The sequence below is a fragment of the Lepidochelys kempii genome, chromosome 3, assembly GCF_965140265.1.
Source record: "Lepidochelys kempii isolate rLepKem1 chromosome 3, rLepKem1.hap2, whole genome shotgun sequence".
Classification (NCBI taxonomy): Eukaryota; Metazoa; Chordata; order Testudines; family Cheloniidae; genus Lepidochelys; species Lepidochelys kempii.
The window spans coordinates 35,854,998-35,876,054 of record NC_133258.1 but is presented as its reverse complement, the minus strand read 5'-3'; the positions used below and the strand labels follow the sequence as shown (position 1 = coordinate 35,876,054).

The following is a 21,057-nucleotide window of genomic DNA, read 5'->3' as shown; positions in this document are numbered from 1 at the left end:
TCCCTACCCACAGGCTGAGAAACCCTGAACTAGAATATAATCTATGAATTTGATCCCTGACTTACAAAGATACTGTTATGACAAAGCTGGCAATGGAATGTATGTTATGAATGACTGACTAGCAAGTAGCATAGCATTCTACGCTACTTAAATTTAGACCCCCATTAAGTGTGGCTAAAGCAACCACAACGGGGTGGTTGTTGGGTTAGTGTGTGAGTTCAATGCTTGCTGTAGTCTGGATGGACATGAACAGACAACTTGGTTCCAGTGGATGCTATTTATAATCAAGCCTGTTATGAGAGTTTCTTTTTGTTGCAGAGCAGCTGCAAGCTGGACAAACAGAGGATTAACACTCAGGGAACTTGAACTAATGTATGCCTAGCATTGATGATGAGGCGCTCCATGCAGCAAAGTGCTTATAAGTTTGGACTAACTGATTTCCCAGATGAAATAAAGGCCAGGCAGTACACAAGCACCGACAGTGCAATGAGGGTAGGAAAGAGTGACATCAGGTCAGAAAAGGATGCTGCTTTCTGACTACATGGCTGGATGCAGTGGGATCTTCGCTGGAATTTCTGCCAGAGGAATTACCTCTGTATGTAGTCTTTCTGGCATTTTTACCGTCTCTTTGCAAAGTAACCAAGATTTGTGACCATTTTCATGTGAAAAGTTTCTCTACCAACAGAAAGTTGCCACTGAAAAGTCCTTGCTGCTACCATTGAGCAATGGACAACAATGCTTTTGAAGAGGACATTTTTTGCCTTTAGCATAGACCAGACTGCATCAATAGTACTCAGATTCTATGATGATGAGCAGAGTAGAAGAACCTTTACAGAACAGAACAGCCTCAGGCAGGGAGGCAGCTAAGTCAATTGCAGGCAGGAGTCTCAGATGCAGGGAAACAGAGTAGACTTAGGGTATGTCTACATGGCTCAGGCTGGAGGGCTAAAAGTTGCAGTGTAGACATTCGAGCTCAGGCTGGCGCCCAGGCTCTGAAACCCCACAAGGAGGAGGGTCTCAGATCCTGGGCTCCAGTGTGAGCCCCGATGTCTACACTGCAATCTTTATCCCTGCAGCCTGAGCCCCATGAGCCCAAGTCAATTGACCTGGGCTCTGAGACTCATTGGCGCAGGTTTTTATTTCATTGTAGATGTACCCTTAGGTCCTAAATCTTCAGTGACATGATGGCCTTTGCGATTTACATGGAGACATGAAACATACCTACTGGAAGGTGAATGTTAAATACAGTATATGGACTGAAGCTAATGACTTTTTGAGCCCCATTTGAAGGGGATTAACCTTATTAAAAACCACAAAAGCAATGAATGGCACTCCCAATGCTTAAAAAAATTATCAGCAGTTCAGTTGGGTGACTATGCTGGAAATTGGTCATTCCTTGGAGATTAATAAGCCATTTTCTCTCTCAGTGTAAAGGGTGCACTCTGGTAGAAAACGAACAAAAAAAGCACCATTCTCAGGGAATTATTGTTAAGAATCCATTGTGTTGTACATATTTAAGAGGAAACTTGTGGATATTGCTAGTCCCAGAAGTATATTTTTTTATTTTTCCCTGTAAACACTAGAAGCCAATATATGACATGTTACAGTGCACTGGATATCTAGATTCTAAAATGACCAATTATAGGTGAAAAACCAACAAGGTGTCAAACATTTCATAAGGTGTTTGTTGATGATGGTGGGGGGGCTTACTTGTTTGTTTTCTGTGCAATAGCTTTCATTTAGGTTTGCCTGCCTTTTGCTGGTGCTTATTTTTCTATTAGGCTTTATTTAAATCAGTCACAGCTGATTAATGTGAACTGTTTGACTATTATTGTTTAATTGTCCCTAAGCAGGCATTCTCTTAAAAAGCATAAAGTTTCAAAAGAGACCTCTCTGATTAAAGAAATGTAATTATGAGTAAGATAAATGTGATTTGTACCAGATGCCTAAATGTTAATACATAAGATTCTTAGAATATCCTTCTATAAAAATCTTGCCCTAGTTTAAAATGTTCTGCCATTTATTTTTTTTTACCAAGACATACTTCACCAAGGTTAATATTGTATTTTAATTGTACCATATAGCAAATTGGTCATGCAATAACATGTGTAGGGGGCATGGGGCAAGATTGTGTTATGTCTAGACAACATTATTTCAGATCAAAGTGTAGCAGAGATAACCAAATCAGTTTCCATGTAGGAGACCAAAAAAGGAGAAAAATAATATCATGCATGCAAATTTCTTTCAAAATGAGCGTTTTGCAGACCCAAATCCTTTTTCTGTGGTTTCAAAGTCACAGTGGAGCTAATATACTGTCTTATCCTATCACAGGACTCTGTTCTCCCATAGAGTTCAGGTACACAAGAAGCAACACTGCGGATATGACTTGAGGAGCTGGTGAAGGGTGAGTGTGAAGGTGGATTGAGGATAGAACCAGCTTCAACAGAAATGCCACCATTTATCTTTATAAAAATCTTATATCATTATCTTATAAAAATAATAATCTTGACTAATGGTTACACAGAAATGTAGCCACTTATTCGCACACAATGCAACCAATCCCATCCAGTCTACCTGGAGTCTCATCAGGCAGGTGGAGAAGGGGATGCATAAGGGAGCTGCACCTGTTATACAGGATCAGAGTTCAGAGCCACTTGATTAGATGAGTCCCCTATCCTCCAACCACTTTTATGCAGATCCTCCATTCAGAGCCTCCCACCTTTCTGCAGGGCTTGTGTGAGTTACTGCAGGCACTGAAAACAATAGGCCAAAAGCCCCGAAGGCTTGGTTGCTGAAGAGTCTCTCTCCTCCCCTCATCCTGACTGCTGTGGCCTTAACTGTGTGGCTTGACAGTGTTTCACAGGAAGAGAGATTGGGGGGGGGGGGTTGTTAAGCAATCCAAGCTCATCATCAGAAGCAAGCGCTACACAGACATAGACCCACCAACTCAATGTGGCACCTGACCCTGTCAAAACAACAGATGCAAAACCTGCAGACATATTTCCACTGCTACAATGATCAACACCCCCCACAACACACCTTTCAAGATCCATGGGCCCTACATCTGCCTATCACAATATGTTGTGTACCTTATCTAGTGCACTAAATGCACCAATAGCAACTATGTGGATGAAACCAGAGAATCACTAAGCTCTCAAATGAACTCACACAGGAATATGATAAAAGACAAAAACACTACATTACCTGTGGGTGAACTCTTTTCACAAACCCATCACTCTATATCTGACCTATCAGTCCTCACATTCAAAGGAAACCTGCACAAAACTTTCTGAAGACGAGCCTGAGTGCTTAAATTCATAACTTTGCTAGACACTAAAAATCACAGATTTGAAGAGAGACACTAGATTTATTGACAGGTTTCAGAGTAGCAGCCGTGTTAGTCTGTATTCTCAAAAAGAAAAGGAGTACTTGTGGCACCTTAGAGACTAACCAATTTATTTGAGCATAAGCTTTCATGAGCTACAGCTCACTTCATCGGATGCATACTGTAGAAACTGCAGAAGATCTTTTTATATACACACAAAGCATGAAACAATACCTCCTCCCACCCCACTCTCCTGCTGGTAATAGCTTATCTAAAGTGATCACTCTCCTTACAATGTGTATGATAATTAAGTTGGGCCATTTCCAGCACAAATCCAGGTTTTCTCACACACACACACACACACCCCCACACACACACAAACCCACTCTCCTGCTGGTAATAGCTTATCTAAAGTGACCACTCTCCTTACATGTGTATGTGTATGATAATCAAGGTGGGCCATTTCCAGCACAAATCCAGTGTTTAACAAGAACGTCGGTGAAAGGGGGGAGGTAGGAAAAAACAAGGGGAAATAGGTTACCTTGCATAGTGACTTAGCCACTCCCAGTCTCTATTCAAGCCTAAATTAATTGTATCCAATTTGCAAATGAATTCCAATTCAACAGTTTCTCGCTGGAGTCTGGATTTGAAGTTTTTTTGTTGTAATATCACAACTTTCATGTCTGTAATCGCGTGACCAGGGAGATTGAAGTGTTCTCCAACTGGTTCATGAATGTTATAATTCTTGACATCTGATTTGTGTCCATTTATTCTTTTACGTAGAGACTGTCCAGTTTGACCAATGTACATGGCAGAGGGGCATTGCTGGCACATGATGGCATATATCACATTGGTGGATGTGCAGGTGAACGAGCCTCTGATAGTTCGGCTGATGTTATTAGGCCCTGTGATGGTGTCCCCCGAATAGATATGTGGGCACAGTTGGCAATGGGCTTTGTTGCAAGGATAGGTTCCTGGGTTAGTGGTTCTGTTGTATGGTATGTGGTTGCTGGTGAGTATTTGCTTCAGGTTGCGGGGCTGTCTGTAGGCAAGGACTGGCCTGTCTCCCAAGATTTGTGAAAGTGTTGGGTCATCCTTCAGGATAGGTTGTAGATCCTTAATAATGCGTTGGAGGGGTTTTAGTTGGGGGCTGAAGGTGACGGCTAGTGGCGTTCTGTTATTTTCTTTGTTAGACCTGTCCTGTAGTAGGTGACTTCTGGGAACTCTTCTGGTTCTATCAATCTGTTTCTTCACTTCCGCAGGTGGATATTGTAGTTGTAAGAATGCTTGATAGAGCTCTTGTAGGTGTTTGTCTCTGTCTGAGGGGTTGGAGCAAATGCGGTTGTATCGCAGAGCTTGGCTGTAGACGATGGATCGTGTGGTGTGGTCAGGGTGAAAGCTGGAGGCATGTAGGTAGGAATAGCGGTCAGTAGGTTTCCGGTATAGGGTGGTGTTTATGTGACCATCATTTATTAGCACTGTAGTGTCCAGGAAGTGGATCTCTTGTGTGGACTGGACCAGGCTGAGGTTGATGGTGGGATGGAAATTGTTGAAATCATGGTGGAATTCCTCAAGGGCTTCTTTGTCATGGGTCCAGATGATGAAGATGTCATCAATGTAGCGCAAGTAGAGTAGGGGCGTTAGGGAACAAGAGCTGAGGAAGTGTTGTTCTAAGTCAGCCATACAAATGTTGGCATACTGTGGGGCCATGCGGGTACCCATAGCAGTGCCGCTGATCTGAAGGTATACATTGTCCCCAAATGTAAAATAGTTATGGGTAAGGACAAAGTCACAAAGTTCAGCCACCAGGTTAGCCGTGACATTATCGAGGATAGTGTTCTTGACGGCTTGTAGTCCATCTTTGTGTGGAATGTTGGTGTAGAGGGCTTCTACATCCATAGTGGCCAGGATGGTGTTATCAGGAAGATCACCAATGGATTGTAGTTTCCTCAGGAAGTCAGTGGTGTCTCAAAGGTAGCTGGGAGTGCTGGTAGCGTAGGGCCTGAGGAGGGAGTCTACATAGCCAGACAATCCTGCTGTCAGGGTGCCAATGCCTGAGATGATGGGGCACCCAGGATTTCCAGGTTTATGGATCTTGGGTAGTAGATAGAATATCCCAGGTCGGGGTTCCAGGGGTGTGTCTGTGCGGATTTGATCTTGTGCTTTTTTGGGGAGATTTATTGTTTATTACAACAATCTGTAACCCACTAACAACACCCCCCTCCCCCAGCTAACTTCCCCTCAATTCTTTTCTCCCCTATAATTGGGGGGTGTTAACAGGCCACTTCAACTTGAATGGTCCCTTGAAATATGTGTTAACTACTTATGCTAAACAATCCGTTCCACCTTGTATTTAGCTCTGAGTAGGTTTTCTGGACCTGAAGAAGAGCTCTGTGTAAGCTCAAAAGTTTGTCTCTCTCACCAGCAGAAGTTGGTCCAAGATATTACCTCACCCACCTTGTCTCCCTCAACCGTGTAATCTAATCATTATCCCCAAGTGTTACTCAGCCATGGAGACCATGATTTCCCCTCACTACAAACCTCTGTTCAGACATTGAAGAGGAAATGCCTACCCTGTTTGCTATATGTTTAAGCTAAGCGGGGAGGGACTATTTGTGTTTCTGCCCCAAGGGAGTGGGCAGGATTGAGTGGCCATTTAGGAGCAAATGGCTGCTACTGAGGGGGCCATTTACTCCACAGGTCTGGAGCAAGACCTACTTACATGGTTTAGATCAGGCCATGTGTTACAGAGGCAACAGGGCCAGACACTAACTCTTACATATAATTTTTCATAGTTCTCTATAAACAGTGACTGTTTAATTAAACAGATGGAGAAATTTGGAAAGAGAGGTTACAGGACTTGCCCAAGGCCAAACAGTATATTGCAAAATTGGTCTTATTCCCAAATTATTTTCTGGGATTGATCTTAAAGCCGGGGCAGTTGGCATAGTTTTGCAGGGTAAACATAGCCATAGTGGCAGAGACAGGATTATACTCATATGAGTTCCTAGCTCATATGCCTATGCTCAATCCACTAGGTCTCCTTAGCCCTTACACCATGACAGGCCAGACTGCAATGACTTTGACTCATCTACTTGTATCCACGGTCTGATTGTGACTATTAGAGCATTGCTCTTTCCTTGAACAATGGCTATGGCCTAACTACCAGGTACACGTCCCTTTTTTCAAATGCAAATGACAACTGTTGTCGGGCTCTGCTGGGTCACTTCTGTATGTTTCAGCCTGTGCTAGGATTGCTTAACATCCAGTGCTTGGAAATTGCACCCTCATCTTACATGTATTTTGGCAGCTGCCAGGTGGTCTTCATATGTTTCTAAAACACCATCTGCACTACAAACTTGTTAGTAATCAGAATGCACCAGATTTTCATGCCTTCCTTTCTTCTGCTGTTCAGACTTTCTCATAAGGGGAAGAAAGAATTTTGTGCCAACATGGCATTGCAGTAACAAGGGAAGAACATTCTGCTGTGGAACATGGTGACTGGCCCATTGCCAGGCACTGATGGCATATGGCAAGGGGGTTGGCTAATATTTTTAGCATTTTAGAGAACATGGGCCTGGTTCCATCCTCAGATATACAGGTATAACGCCAACTGACTTCAGTGATGTGAACATCGATCTGACAGAACCAGGCACTAATTAACACATCTGTTCTGTGGATTAAAGAAATTATTCCCAATCATATATTTTTGTGTGTGTTAAAATATTTGGCTTGGGTTGTTGAAATGTTCAGCTGAATATTTTAAAAATACAGAAAGAAAAGTATAGCTAAAGACCTGATTAAATGTACGTATACCAGACTTTACAAGTAGGGATGGGCTAGAACTTGAAGAGTTCATAGAATAGATCTAAAATGATATGTGATATGTAAAGGAGTCAGAGAGGGTTCATACTGGTTGACTCTGATCTGAAGTGATTAGGAATCTGGAACTATTTTGGCTATGGTTCCAACATCAACATATTCATAGTTAGCAGTTATACTGCACGATCTAGGCTAGTTGTTAAAGAGATCTTTCCAGTTTGGTAGGGTGAACTGAACAAGAAATAGGAGTTTATCAGTAGATCTTAATAATATAATTATATTCACTGAAAGTACTAGAATGATTGAGCATTACTCCTACTGGATAACATTTATTAGTTATAGTGAGCTTTTCCAATAATTTGAACAATTTTCCAGCACTGTTGTAAATCTCTCTCTCTTTCACACACACACACACACACACACACACACACACACTTTATGTCTGCTGTTAAAATCACATGCATCTTGTCTCTCAGCATATTAATTGTACACAAGGTATATTTGTTAAAAAGTGCTGGGGTTATCTATCTCACAAAGTGGGATTTTCAAGGTGAAAAGAACTGAAGAACACACATCTTGCTGAAAGTCAGTCAGTGGAATTTGTGCTCTTAAATCATTTAGGTGCCTTCGAACATCCTTCCCACAGTGGTTTGCTTTACTTCATTCCATCTCACAAGCAATTATACCTAACTTCCTGACAGTGGGCCAGACTGTGAAGCCCTTACTCATGCTAGTAAACACTCAAATAGGTCCATTCTCATAAGCAAACTCAGGAAATGCAGGCTAGATGAAATTACTATAAGGTGAGTGCACAATTGGTAGAATGTCCAAACTCAAAGAGTAGTTATCAATGGTTCACTGTCAACCTGGGAGGGTGTATCCACTGGGATCAAGCAGGAGTCAATCCTAGGTCTGGTACTATTAAATATTTTCATTAATGACTTGGATAATGAAGTAGAGAGCATGTTTATAAAATGCAGATGACACTAAGTTGGGAGGGGATGCAAACACTTTGAAAGACAGAATTAAAATTCTAAATGACCTTGACAAATTAGAGAATTTGTCTGAAATCAACAAGATGAAATTCAATAAAGACAAGTGCAAAGTACTTCATTTAGGAAGGAAAAATCAAATGCCCAACTACAAAATGAAGAATAACTGGCAAGGTGGTAGTTCTGCAGTAAAGGATCTGGGAGTTATAGTGGATCACATATTGAATATGAGTCAACAACATGATGCAGTTGTGAAAAAGGCTAATATTATGGGGAGTATTAACAGGAGTATTGTATGTAAGATACCGTCGGTAACTGTCAAATTCTGCTCTGGACTAGTGAGGCTTCAGCTGGAGTACTGTGTCCAATTCTGGGTGCCATACGTTAGGAAAGATCTGGATAAATTGGAGAGAGCCCAGGGCAAAGCTACAATACGATAAGAGGTTTAGAAAATCTAACCTATGAGGAAAGGTTAAAAATCTGGGCATACTTAGTCTTAAGAAAAGAAGTCAGAGGGCTGATAACAGTCCTTAAATATGTTAAGGGTGTTCTAAAAAGGACTCATCAATTGTTCTCCATGTCCACTGAAGGTGAGACAAGCAGTAATCTGCTTAATCTACTGCAAGGGAAATTTAAATTAGATATTAGGAAAAGCTTCCTAAGTATTATAAGTGTAGTTAAACTCTGGAATATGCTTCCAAGTGCAACTGTGAAATCCCCATCATTAGAGGTTTTTAAGAACAGGTTGGACAAACACCTGTCAGGGATGGTCTAGGTTTACTTTGTCCTGCCTCTTGAGGTCCCCATCAGCTCCACATTTCTACGCTTGGAAGTGCTGACATGAGTAAGTGCTCAGCAGTAAGCATAGGATCTCCGTAATCTGGCCCACTAAATTCTACTGACCGAGAATCAGTCTGTCAAGAGAGTTTTTGGAATCCCATTGCTGGGTACATTTAAAACAAAATTGGACACTAGAAAATATACTGTAGCAACACAATAAGTGCTCATTGGGGGTAAATTAGATCATGTAATAGGTCCTTTCCAGCAGTAATTTCCATGATACTGTTTCTATCCAAACTAACATATCAGCAATTGCAGGCCAAAATTTTCAACCTGAGCACCTACAGTTTTTGGCCATATTTCTTAACTTCCCTCATTTAACTACTCAGTTAGTATTCTTAGCTCAGGAACAGCTCTGAAGGGTATAAGACCAAGTGGCATGTGCCCTTCCTCTGTCCTGTGTGTAAATATAAAGAATAAATATAGATGTGTCCTCCGGTAGCTCCATGTCCAGGTTGTTCTATCATCCCCATGAGCATAATGGCTCTACTTGAACATCCAATGGCTAGATATGTATCTTAAATCTCAATCATTCAGCAGTGATCCTTGGCTTTAGCAGCTGGATAGTTCTCTTCCCACAACTGCAGTTCTGTATATCCAGAACCTCTTCTCAGGATCAGTATCTGATCCATCATGATCTGGAGATTTCTTTTTTAAATTCTAGTTTTTCTACATACTGTGTGTTTAGGAAAGACCGAAATAAAGGTAAAGGTGGTGGAGTAGCACTGTATATCAATGATGAGATAGAATGTAAAGAAATAAGAAGCGATGAAATGGATATGACTGAGTCTGTCTGGGCAATAATTAAATTGGGGAAGAAAACTATTAGAGCCTCCCCTGGGATAGTGCTTGGGGTGTGCTATAGACCGCCGGGATCTAATTTGGATATGGATAGAGCCCTTTTTAATGTTTTTAATAAAGTAAATACTAATGGAAACTGTGTGATCATGGGAGACTTTAACTTCCCAGATATAGACTGGAGGACGAGTGCTAGTAATAATAATAGGGCTCAGATTTTCCTAGATGCGATAGCTGATGGATTCCTTCAACAAGTAGTTGCTGAACCGACTAGAGGGGATGCCATTTTAGATTTGGTCTTGGCGAGTAATGAGGATCTCATAGAGGAAATGGTTGTAGGGGATAATCTTGGCTCAAGTGATCATGAGCTAATTCAGTTCAAATTGAATGGAAGGATTAACAAAAATAAATCTGCAACTAGGGTTTTTGATTTCAAAAGGGCTGACTTTCAAAAATTAAGGAAATTAGTTAGGGAAGTGGATTGGACTGAAGAATTTATGGGTTTAAAGGTAGAGGAGGCCTGGGATTATTTTAAATTAAAGCTGCAGAAGCTATCGGAAGCCTGCATCCCAAGAAAGGGGAAAAAATTCATAGGCAGGAGTTGTAGACCAAGCTGGATGAGCAAGCATCTTAGAGAGGTAATTAAGAAAAAGCAGAAAGCATATAGGGAGTGGAAGAAGGGAGGGATCAGTAAGGAAAGCTACCTTATTGAGGTCAGAATATGTAGGGATAAAGTGAGACAGGCTAAAAGTCAAGTAGAGTTGGACCTTGCAAAGGGAATTAAAACCAATAGTAAAAGGTTCTATAGTCATATAAATAGGAAGAAAACAAAGAAAGAAGAAGTGGAACCGCTAAAAACTGAGGATGGAGTGGAGGTCAAGGATAATCTAGGCATGGCCCAATATCTAAACAAATACTTTGCCTCAGTCTTTAATAAGACTAAAGAGGATCTTAGGGATAATGGTAGCATGATAAATGGGAATGAGGATATGGAGGTAGACATCACCATATCTGAGGTAGAAGCGAAACTCAAACAGCTTAATGGGACTAAATCGGGGGGCCCAGATAATCTTCATCCAAGAATATTAAAAGAATTGGCACAAGAAATTGCAAGCCCATTAGCAAGAATTTTTAATGAATCTGTAAACTCAGGGGTTGTACCGTATGATTGGAGAATTGCTAACATAGTTCCTATTTTTAAGAAAGGGAAAAAAAGTGATCCAAGTAATTATAGGCCTGTTAGTTTGACATCTGTAGTATGCAAGGTCTTGGAAAAAATTTTGAAGGAGAAGGTAGTTAAGGACATTGAAGTCAATGGTAAATGGGACAAAATACAACATGGTTTTACAAAAGGTAGATCGTGCCAAACCAACCTGATCTCCTTCTTTGAGAGAGTAACAGATTTTTTAGATAAAGGAAACGCAGTGGATCTAATTTACTTAGATTTTAGTAAGGCGTTTGATACTGTGCCACATGGGGAATTATTAGTTAAATTGGATAAGATGGGCATCAATAGGAAAATTGAAAGGTGGATAGGGAATTGGTTAAAGGGGAGACTACAACGGGTCCTACTGAAAGGTGAACTGTCAAGTTGGAGGGAGGTTACCAGTGGAGTTCCTCAAGGATCAGTTTTGGGACCAATCTTATTTAATCTTTTTATTACTGACCTGGGCACAAAAAGTGGAAGTGTGCTAATAAAGTTTGCAGATGATACAAAGCTGGGAGGTATTGCTAATTTAGAGAAGGACAGGGATACCCTACAGGAGGATCTGGATGACCTTGTAAACTGGAGTAATAGGAATAGGATGAAATTTAATAGTGAGAAGTGTAAGGTCATGCATTTAGGGATTAATAACAAGAATTTTAGTTATAAGCTAGGGACGCATCAACTAGAAGTAACGGAGGAGGAAAAGGACCTTGGAGTATTGGTTGATCATAGGATGACTATGAGCTGCCAATGTGATATGGCTGTGAAAAAAGCTAATGTCATCTTGGGATGCATCAGGAGAGGTATTTCCAGTAGGGATAAGGAGGTTTTAGTACCGTTATATAAGGCACTGGTGAGACCTCACCTGGAATACTGTGTGCAGTTCTGGTCTCCCATGTTTAAGAAGGATGAATTCAAACTGGAACAGGTACAGAGAAGGGCTACTAGGATGATCCGAGGAATGGAAAACTTGTCTTATGAAAGGAGACTCAGGGAGCTTGGCTTGTTTAGCCTAACTAAAAGAAGGTTGAGGGGAGATATGATTGCTCTCTATAAATATATCAGAGGGATAAATACCAGAGAGGGAGAGGAATTATTTAAACTCAGTACCAATGTGGACACAAGAACAAATGGATATAAACTGGCCACTAGGAAATTTAGATTAGAAATTAGACGAAGGTTTCTAACCATCAGAGGAGTGAAGTTTTGGAATAGCCTTCCGAGGGAAGTAGTGGGGGCAAAAGATCTATCTTGCTTTAAGATTAAACTCGATAAGTTTATGGAGGAGATGGTATGATGGGATAACATGGTTTTGGTAATTAAATATTCATGGTAAATAGGCCCAATGGCCTGTGATGGGTTTTTAGATGGGGTAAGATCCAAGTTACCCGGGAAAGAATTTTCTGTAGTATCTGGCTGATGAATCTTGCCCATATGCTCAGGGTTTAGCTGATCGCCATATTTGGGGTCGGGAAGGAATTTTCCTCCAGGGCAGATTGGAAGGCCCTGGAGGTTTTTCGCCTTCCTCTGTAGCATGGGGCACGGGTCACTTGCTGGAGGATTCTCTGCTCCTTGAGGTCTTCAAACTACAATTTGAGGACTTCAATAGCACAGATATAGGTGTGAGGTCTTTTTTAGGAGTGGTGGGTGAAATTCTGTGGCCTGCATTGTGCAGGAGGTCAGACTAGATGATCATAATGGTCCCTTCTGACCTAAATATCTATGAATCTATGAATCTATGAAAGCTAATATCAAGCTGCCAAAACAGTTCTCTCTCTTTCTCTTTCTAATTGTCATAAGTCCCCGCTGAGGGCCACCCACATAACAATCTTCAAGCTCTAGTAGAATTTCTTCAGCTAACAGAATGATTCTCCATATTATCAGTCATAAGTGTAGACTATCTAGATATAAAGGGGTGTCTCTCTTAAAATACTAAATTAACTTTATTGTTCCCCATGTCAGTCTGAACACTTGCCTCTCCCTGCCAGCAGGCTGAGGAACTGTAACCCTAAGAAAGTGAATTGAGTATCTCTGTATCTTTACCTCCTATTAACTCCTAGCTCCTTACATTTTGAATTAAATTAAAATACATTGATTGATACTGGCATACTGCAAAAAAATCAGTATTTGACCCAAATCCCTTCAACATTTACATGTTCAAGTGTTACAATGGTTTCCTCTTGAGATCACAGATTAGATTTTGTATTCATTCAACCCAAAAAGCCACAATATTAATGGAATGCAAAAGTTAAGACTTGAACCCACAAATGTAAGGCAACTTAGATAAAATTGCCTCAGCCCATGTCCGTGCTCTGTGTCACGTGTAGGAATCATGACAACATCCTAGAGTATATGACACGTATCAACAGTCACGGGTAATAGGACATATGATTGGACAACTATTTCATTTGCAAATATGGTGCAACGCTGACAGACCAGGTGCCAGCTCTTGCCAATGCTGTTGGTGCCAGCTGAGCACTAGCAAATTCATAGCTGAAAACCAAACCAGCTCACCTGCATATTAGTATTGTTCAAGATAGGTATTAGACTTATCAGAATGTGTTTAGTCTCCATGGAATGCATGTAAGTTGCTGCATGCATTAATTTCATTTGTAATGTCTGTATCCCATGCTATAAGGTGATATATAAGATTTACTTTATAATTGTAAAAATGCTTGCTCTGAACCTGTGAACTCAGTCATGAGGAATGGTCTGGCACCCATCAAGGACTATCAAAACTAAATGGTCTGTTGTGGAGTACCACAATACAAAGACTTGGTTAATGGCCCTCTCACACCCACGAAGGTGATATGTACAAGAAAGCCTGTCCCATCTGTTTTAATGTTGGGAAAAGGGAATAAAACAGAGACATAAGAAAATGTTCTCTCTCTCTTGTCTATTTGGACTCTCACAGGGCTGGAGCTAAGAAACAGAATCAGAGATCCCCAGGGTCAACCTTTTAGGGGGTTATCCCTAAAAGATATTCAGTGCTGACTGATTACTACAACTCTGTCACCTTTTAAAACCATAGACTGTAACTCATTTGTGCATATGTTTGCCTGCTTTAACCTGTAAATAACTCTCTCATTTCTTTTTCCTAGTTAATAAATGCTTAATTAGTTTACCATAGGTTTGACTACAAGCATTGTCTTTGGTGTGAGATCTGAAGTACAAATTGACCTGGGGTAAGTGACTGATCTCTTGATCTCTTCAGGAAGCAACCTGAATATTTTGCGATCTTTGGTGTATGGCAACCCAACTATCACTAAGTCCATCTTGCCTGGGTGGCAAGAGAGACTGGAGTGCCCAAGGCAATTGTCTGTGACTCCATGGTAAGACTGTTATAATGCTTTAGGAATTCACATTTGTTAGATTGGGGTGCCTGCCCTGCTTTTTGATAAACTGCCCTGAGGTTGGCACTCATGGTTGTGAACCGCTCCAGACAGTGTGACATATGAAAGAAATTCCATATCAGATTTGTCCTGTCATAATGCACATGCACAAGAAGGCCAAATTAATTGTGTCTTGAGAAAGAAGAGGGAAACAGCATGAGGGAGAAGGGGGACAAAATCCCACACCACAGTAAAACCCAGCATAAAATTCTTCAGCCGTCTTTGCTTTGTCTGTTGTGTCATCTCCTGCTTTGTCAAACACAAAGTTAACGGTTGCCTTCCTCCCTGGTCTTCATTGTTCTCCTTTATCTCCCTGCTCTTCTTTTTGTTCTTGCAGTCATACACAGCCTAACAAGTTCTACAGCCCGAAGCTTTAGGCTTATAGCTTTAAGTTTATTTTCTCTCTTTCGGAGCATCTTGTCTATTCAGACACAATTTCAGATTTGTCAAATGTTCTTCAGATAAACTACTTTAGAAAGCAAATTTCAATCTGAATCCTTTTCCCTGTGATTAATAATGAGTTATTCTAACAGTCACTAACCCTCCCCAAGACTTTTGAATCAGTCTTATACTTCTGTCATTCTTATTCTTCAATCTGAAAGACAGAGATCAGCTCTGTTTCTTTTAAACGAGTATTTGACTTTTTGTTCTAGGGCCTAATTTAGTGTAGGGAGAAAGTAAAAGAGCAACATTCACTGAACCAACTTCCTCTCTGAGCTACGTTTGTGTAAATCCAGAGCAACCCCAATATTTTCATTTAAATCCAGATTGGCACTACCAGAGAAATTGGGCTGCACCCTTTATGACAGGGATCTCAAACTCAAGTCACCACGAGGGCCACATGAGGACTAGTACATTGGCCCCAGGGCCGCATCACCGATACCTTTTCATATAAAGATACGAAAGCCCTCCCTCGTGTCCCCTGTCCCCCTTCACCCTTTCCATGAGGCCCCGCCCCTTCCCTGCCCCCACTCCGCCCCCTCTCTGCCTCTATTCCAACCCCTTCCCCAAATCCCCGCCCCTGCCTTGTCTCCTCCCCTGAGTGCACGGCTCCCTGCTCCTCCCTCTCCCTCCTGGAAAGCGCTAAGGCAGCGGGAAGCACCTGAAGGTAGGCAGAGAAGCAGGGACTTGGCACACTGGGAGGGAGTGGGAGCGTCGGGTGAGGGGAGCTTGGGGCTGCAGCAAATAACAGCGCGGGCCGCATGTTTGAGACCCCTGCTTTATGACAAGCATTCCCATGAAAATATTAATCTCTGATGCGTGAAGAGCTATCTTTCCGGTGACATAAAGCCATCAGAGATTTTTCCACACCAGCTTTCTTGAATGATTATTGTTTATATTATGGTAGTGCTTAGGAACGACAATCAACTATCAGGGCCCTATTGTGCTAAGCACTGTACAGACAGCAAGCAAACAAGACAGTCAATGGCCCAGAGAGGTCACAATCTGCTCACAGTCTACAGTAACATCCTACCAACAAAAATGTGATTTTTATAAAACTAGCATGTGCTTTACATGTATTTATGACTTTATGTATTGAATCCATATATGAATATGAACGTGTCACCTTTCAAGTCATTACAGTCCAGGTGCTCACATAGCAAATAGTATAACTCTCATGTTTATATCTGTAAATGAACCCCATCTGTTCTTAATAAACCCATCAAAAATCATTAAAGAGAGTTAATCTGGTGGCGGTTGGTAACATTTGGAGGAGTCTTACATCTCAAAACACTGATGCAAAAGACCCCTGAGACAGCAAAAATAAATTCCAGGATATTATAAACACTAGGATTTTAGTATGCAGTGTAGTTGTAGCCATGTCAGTCCCAGGATATTAGAAAGACAAGGTGGGTGATGTAATATCTTTTATTGGAAGATATTTGGAAGTTGGTCCAATAAAAGATATTATGTCACACACCTTGTCTAGCTAGGATTTTAGCACATTCTTATGGAAAGCCAGCAGTTCTATTTCCTTTACTCTATCACTATTCAATGATCCTAGTGTTTTTTTAATCTGTATTTGTTCTACTTTCTCTTTAGATATCCCTCCAAACTTTTTTATCTTTATGTTTCTCATCATACCTCAGTTTTTTGGACAGGGACCACATCCTCACTTACTTATTTTGTAAAACTCACAAGTGTTGTGAAGCTAATTCCATTAATGTTTGTGAGATGCTCTAATGTTACAGTAATGGATGCTATAGAAATGCCTTACATACTTTTCTGTTTGCTCTGGAAAGCACCTAGAGTAGTTTTGAGAGCTGTAGAAATGAATAAATAAAATATCTGAATTAAAATGCGGCAAGAAAGTTTGCAAGAAATTTACATATCTTCTATGATGTTTTTATACCATAAATGTTCTTCTTAACTTAAGCAACACTTTTTACAAGTGCTTAGTCTATGGGTAAAAAATTTTCAAAAGCACCTAAGTCCCCTTTAATAATGGGACTTAGGTACCTCTAACATTTTTACCCTATATTTTATATGCTTTTACTATTTTAGTAAAAACATATTTTGAAACAATTCAGATAAGAGAATTTCAGAACTATTGTTTATGCACTCAATTTTTCTAATGTGTTGTCTCTTTTGCACCCCTCAATTGCACAGAAATATTACTTAAGTACCCATCTTTTTGTGTAATTCCATGTCCTAATTATGTAATTGTGTGTATTTAAACTAATTTCATAATTGGCATGCATATGTTAATTAGGGCCCATAATGATATGTTCATAAATAAACAAATTATTCTATGGGAAGGATTGTTCCAAACACAATTTTTTTTTATTTGCTGACCCAAAAATAACATGACCTGAGATATAACTGGAAAGTGTTACAAGGGAAGAGTTTAATATTTAAAGAGAAAGCGTCCTATTTAACATCCAACCTGTTACATAATGAAAAAGCAGTAGCATCTTCAGCAGTAAACAGTCCATGTTATAGTCAAAATATTTGGTATGCAAATACATGTAACTAAGAATCAACTATTAGGAGGTAGTTAGAGCCAGTGGGTAGGGTCCTGGCCTTAATTCTGTTCCTGTCTCTGCTGTGTGACTTTGGGCAAGGTATTGCATACCTCTGTAAAATGAGGAGAATCGTACTTTTCTTCCTTTACAAAGCACTCGGTGATCAATGTATGAAGGCCAGTATATAAGAGCGAAGTATTTTTAATTAAATACATTAACAAGCTTAGTATTTAGTTCTTTCTGTGAGAGCTATTCGGGAGCCTTCAGGAATTTTGACTGTACTGCAGCCTGCAAAACCACCCTCAGTATTTTCCCTCATAGCCAGAGTCATCCCCTTCACTGATAGAACATTTCCCATTGCCCTGGCTTCAGGTCATTTATGGCTTAATCCCACAAGGGACGAAGGACACTGACACTTAAGCACATGCTGATCTTTAAGCACATGGGTAGATCCACTGGAAAGTGCTTAAGCTTTGCTAGGCCAATGCTAAAGTGCTCAACACCTTGCAGGAATAAGCCCTTTGGCTTAAGTAGTGCAGGATTCCCAGAATCCTGTTGCAGCGAGTAATAAGAATGCCTTCCTTAACTTCCCAAAAGGCATTTCTACACCTGTACAGGATGGCTCATCTTAGATAAGTGAGGTAAGGTGACTTGCTTTCTCCTAGTTTTTAGGATTATAATGTTTTCTACTTTTTTAAAAAAATTATTTTAGTGCCTCGAAGAAAAGGGCTTTTTAAAAATTATTTTGTTCTATTTGACTTGTGATAAAGGAGCATTATTTGAGGGGGAGGTTTCAACCTATAACAATTTCTGGAAGGTGTTCAGATACTATTGTGGTGGGCGTGACATAAGTATAGACCATGAACACAAAATATATGGACAGACATGCAGCCAGTCTTGGGGCCCAATCCTTTGGGGATTCTGAGTGCCTCAAGTATCTTTGGAAAGTCATATAAAACTGAAGAGAGATTAAACCTATAGGTTACAAACCAGTTGGGTCCCACAGAAGTTAATTTTTAAAAGTTATAGAATTTAATAGAGAATCATGACTTTTATAGATTAAACCCAACCTGGAGAAATTAGTAGAGGAATACATCTCTGCTTTAGAATACTATCGAATGGCTTAATAAATTACAGAGGAATTCCATATTTGATCAGATCTGCAGTCCATTCTACCCTGGAATCTTATCTCTGACAGTAGCCAGTACTAGCTGTTTCCAAGAGCGGAGTTTGGGGCGGGGAGGGAGGGAGAACTAAATGAAAGACTATGGGAAAAAATCTTAGGCACCACATGTGCTGTTGGCTTTCCCACCCTGATCCAAGACACAGTCAACACACATTCATAAAGTCAAAATTCACCCCCTTCCTGATTTTTAGTTTTGTTATCAAAGACACTAATAACGATTTAAAAAATTCAGCCCAAACCTACTCCCTAGGCTCAGCTACTCCTCCATGAGGACGGGTCAGCCAAGACTCCTTGTTGCCCTGCAAACCAGTCCTCCATATCTTATATCCATGTTGTTAATGACCCCACCTGCTCTAATGAGTCAGGAGGAATCTATCATTAGCTCCCTGCAGGGTTCCAACGTCTGTTAAAAGCATGAGGTACTAATAGAAAAACCTTGCCACATTCATGTATGGACTCCAGTGAATTTCTGTTCTCAAAGAGAGTTGGAGCATAGAGCTAACCTTTCTACTGTTTTGTGCAATATGGAGCTAAACTGCAAAGAAAATTTGACCATTTTCTTCAACCTCCATCTTTACAAATGCCTACAGTGCTGTTGTACACAAAGCACCACCCGCCACCGCTACTGCTCTAGACATTTCTCCAGCAAAATCACATACTAATGATGCCTGTCTGGCTCAAAAGTACAAGGTCGTTCAGATACCTACTTTGCAAATCTACTCTTCCCCCAGGGCCTCCAGGAACAACCCACTAGGTTGTCAGAATAACAGCTCATCCCTTATGGCTTGGCAGGGGCACAGATATTCTGGGGAAAGGAGAAAAGACATCATTAAGTTAATTTGCATTTAAAAATACAGGTAATTTCCTTGTGCTTATAACAGAAATATTTTAATTCTCTTCAGTTCTACTGTTTGACAGTCTGAATATTTATTAGCAACTATTGGTTCTCCAGATGTGTAAGAGCAGATAATACAATATGGTTTTATCTCCATGTCAAATAATAATCCAATAAGGAGTTAAACTATGCACTGATCTCTGGACAATATGAAATTAACATTTGCCAAGGAAGACAAAAGGGTTATTTCCCTGACCAGGAAGGGTTTATGCAGGAGCAGATTAAATTTCATAATCCTAACACTGTGTAAATAAAATAAAAGTTAAGACACTGGTATGCTTTTCACTTTACTGAACTTTCCGTTTAAGGATTAATGCTAAGAAAACTTAAACCCAAAGAACAGGGTGAGAGTGGAGAACTGTCTTTTTGGTGTATTGTATTTATGTATTATAACATATAACCACATGAATTAAATGTGGCTATCATGGTTGATGTATAATATAAGCAGAGCTGGTACGCCTTAAATTAGGGTTACCTAACACTTTCCATTATAATACCAGGTGCCAGAGGGAGGGGAGAATAGGAGCAAAGGTGCAGGACAGACACAGACTAGGGGTAAGAGGGACGGATGGGTTTATAAGCATGAACGCACACTGCCCTTCAGAGGCTGAAATAGAACCCAATACTCAGGAGTCTCTACTCTACTGCTATCGGTGTTTCAACTCACCACTGATGGCTGGTTCTTATGGAAAATAACAGTCTATTACTCCTACATTATTCCACTTCCTGAGTCATAGGGTTCTGTGCTGCAAATCTAGAAGCTCCAGTTCTATTGATGACTCCGGGGGGGAGAGTTACTGTGGTTCCACATGTTGGAAATTGGTTTTTTTCAGTTTGCTTTTTTAAAAAAAAAAATTAGAAAATTACATTTAAAAAGATGTTAAAAGAATGTGAAGGTTGCACAGTCAGGAAGTCACAAGTTAGGAAATATCAGAATTTAGGAAGTTAGAAAATGCCTGAACAACTGTTCCCTTGTGCATATACATTGTGTCAGTCTTTACTGACATGATCAGGTACTTTTTTTGACCCCTACCTTATTCAGGGCCCAGGATGGACCTGCTCAGAGAATAAATCAGGGTTGTGAAGTGCCTCAGACTGTTATCTGTAGGGCCACTGCCTTATTTGATGCAGAAGTTGAAAGGTGTGTATGCTATTTATGGGTACTGGGACAGGCAGGTCTAGCCCTGCTCAAAGTTAGAGGTCTGCCCCCTCAACTAAGGAGAAGGAACCAATAGGCACAGTCCAGAAAGGGAGTATATTGGACAACAAAAGAGAAAACGAGAACAGGAGTGAGGTCAAAGGTTAAAAATAAGGGATACAAACAGACATATCAAGCACAGAAACTCGGACAGAACCTGCTGCTCCTCAAAGGCATGTGAGGATGCAGTGGACAATGCCCAGAGGAACTCTGCCCAGAGACTTGATTCAATGTGGGACCAGAAATAGGTCCCACAGTCACAGAATACCCCACGCCCCTAGCCAGCTTCCTTCTCCTGATGTGATGGATGCCCATCTCCTCTTCCAGGAGAAGGTTGATGAGGAGGTGCCACAACTTTGTGGGCCCATGGATGGGGTGTGCAAAATTTCAATAAGAGGTTCTGGAAGAGGGGCTTCAACCTGACACACCCTGCAGA

General features: G+C 40.7%; 1 long non-coding RNA gene across 1 annotated transcript in view; it reads right to left on the bottom strand.

The window, feature by feature from the left end:
• LOC140908144 (uncharacterized) overlaps window positions 1–21,057 on the bottom strand; it is a 70,880-nt gene that overhangs the window by 7,380 nt on the left and 42,443 nt on the right. The window contains exon 2 of the long non-coding RNA XR_012157777.1: window positions 19,236–19,333. This is a non-coding gene — a long non-coding RNA (uncharacterized lncRNA). The remainder of the gene's footprint in view (window positions 1–19,235; window positions 19,334–21,057) is intronic.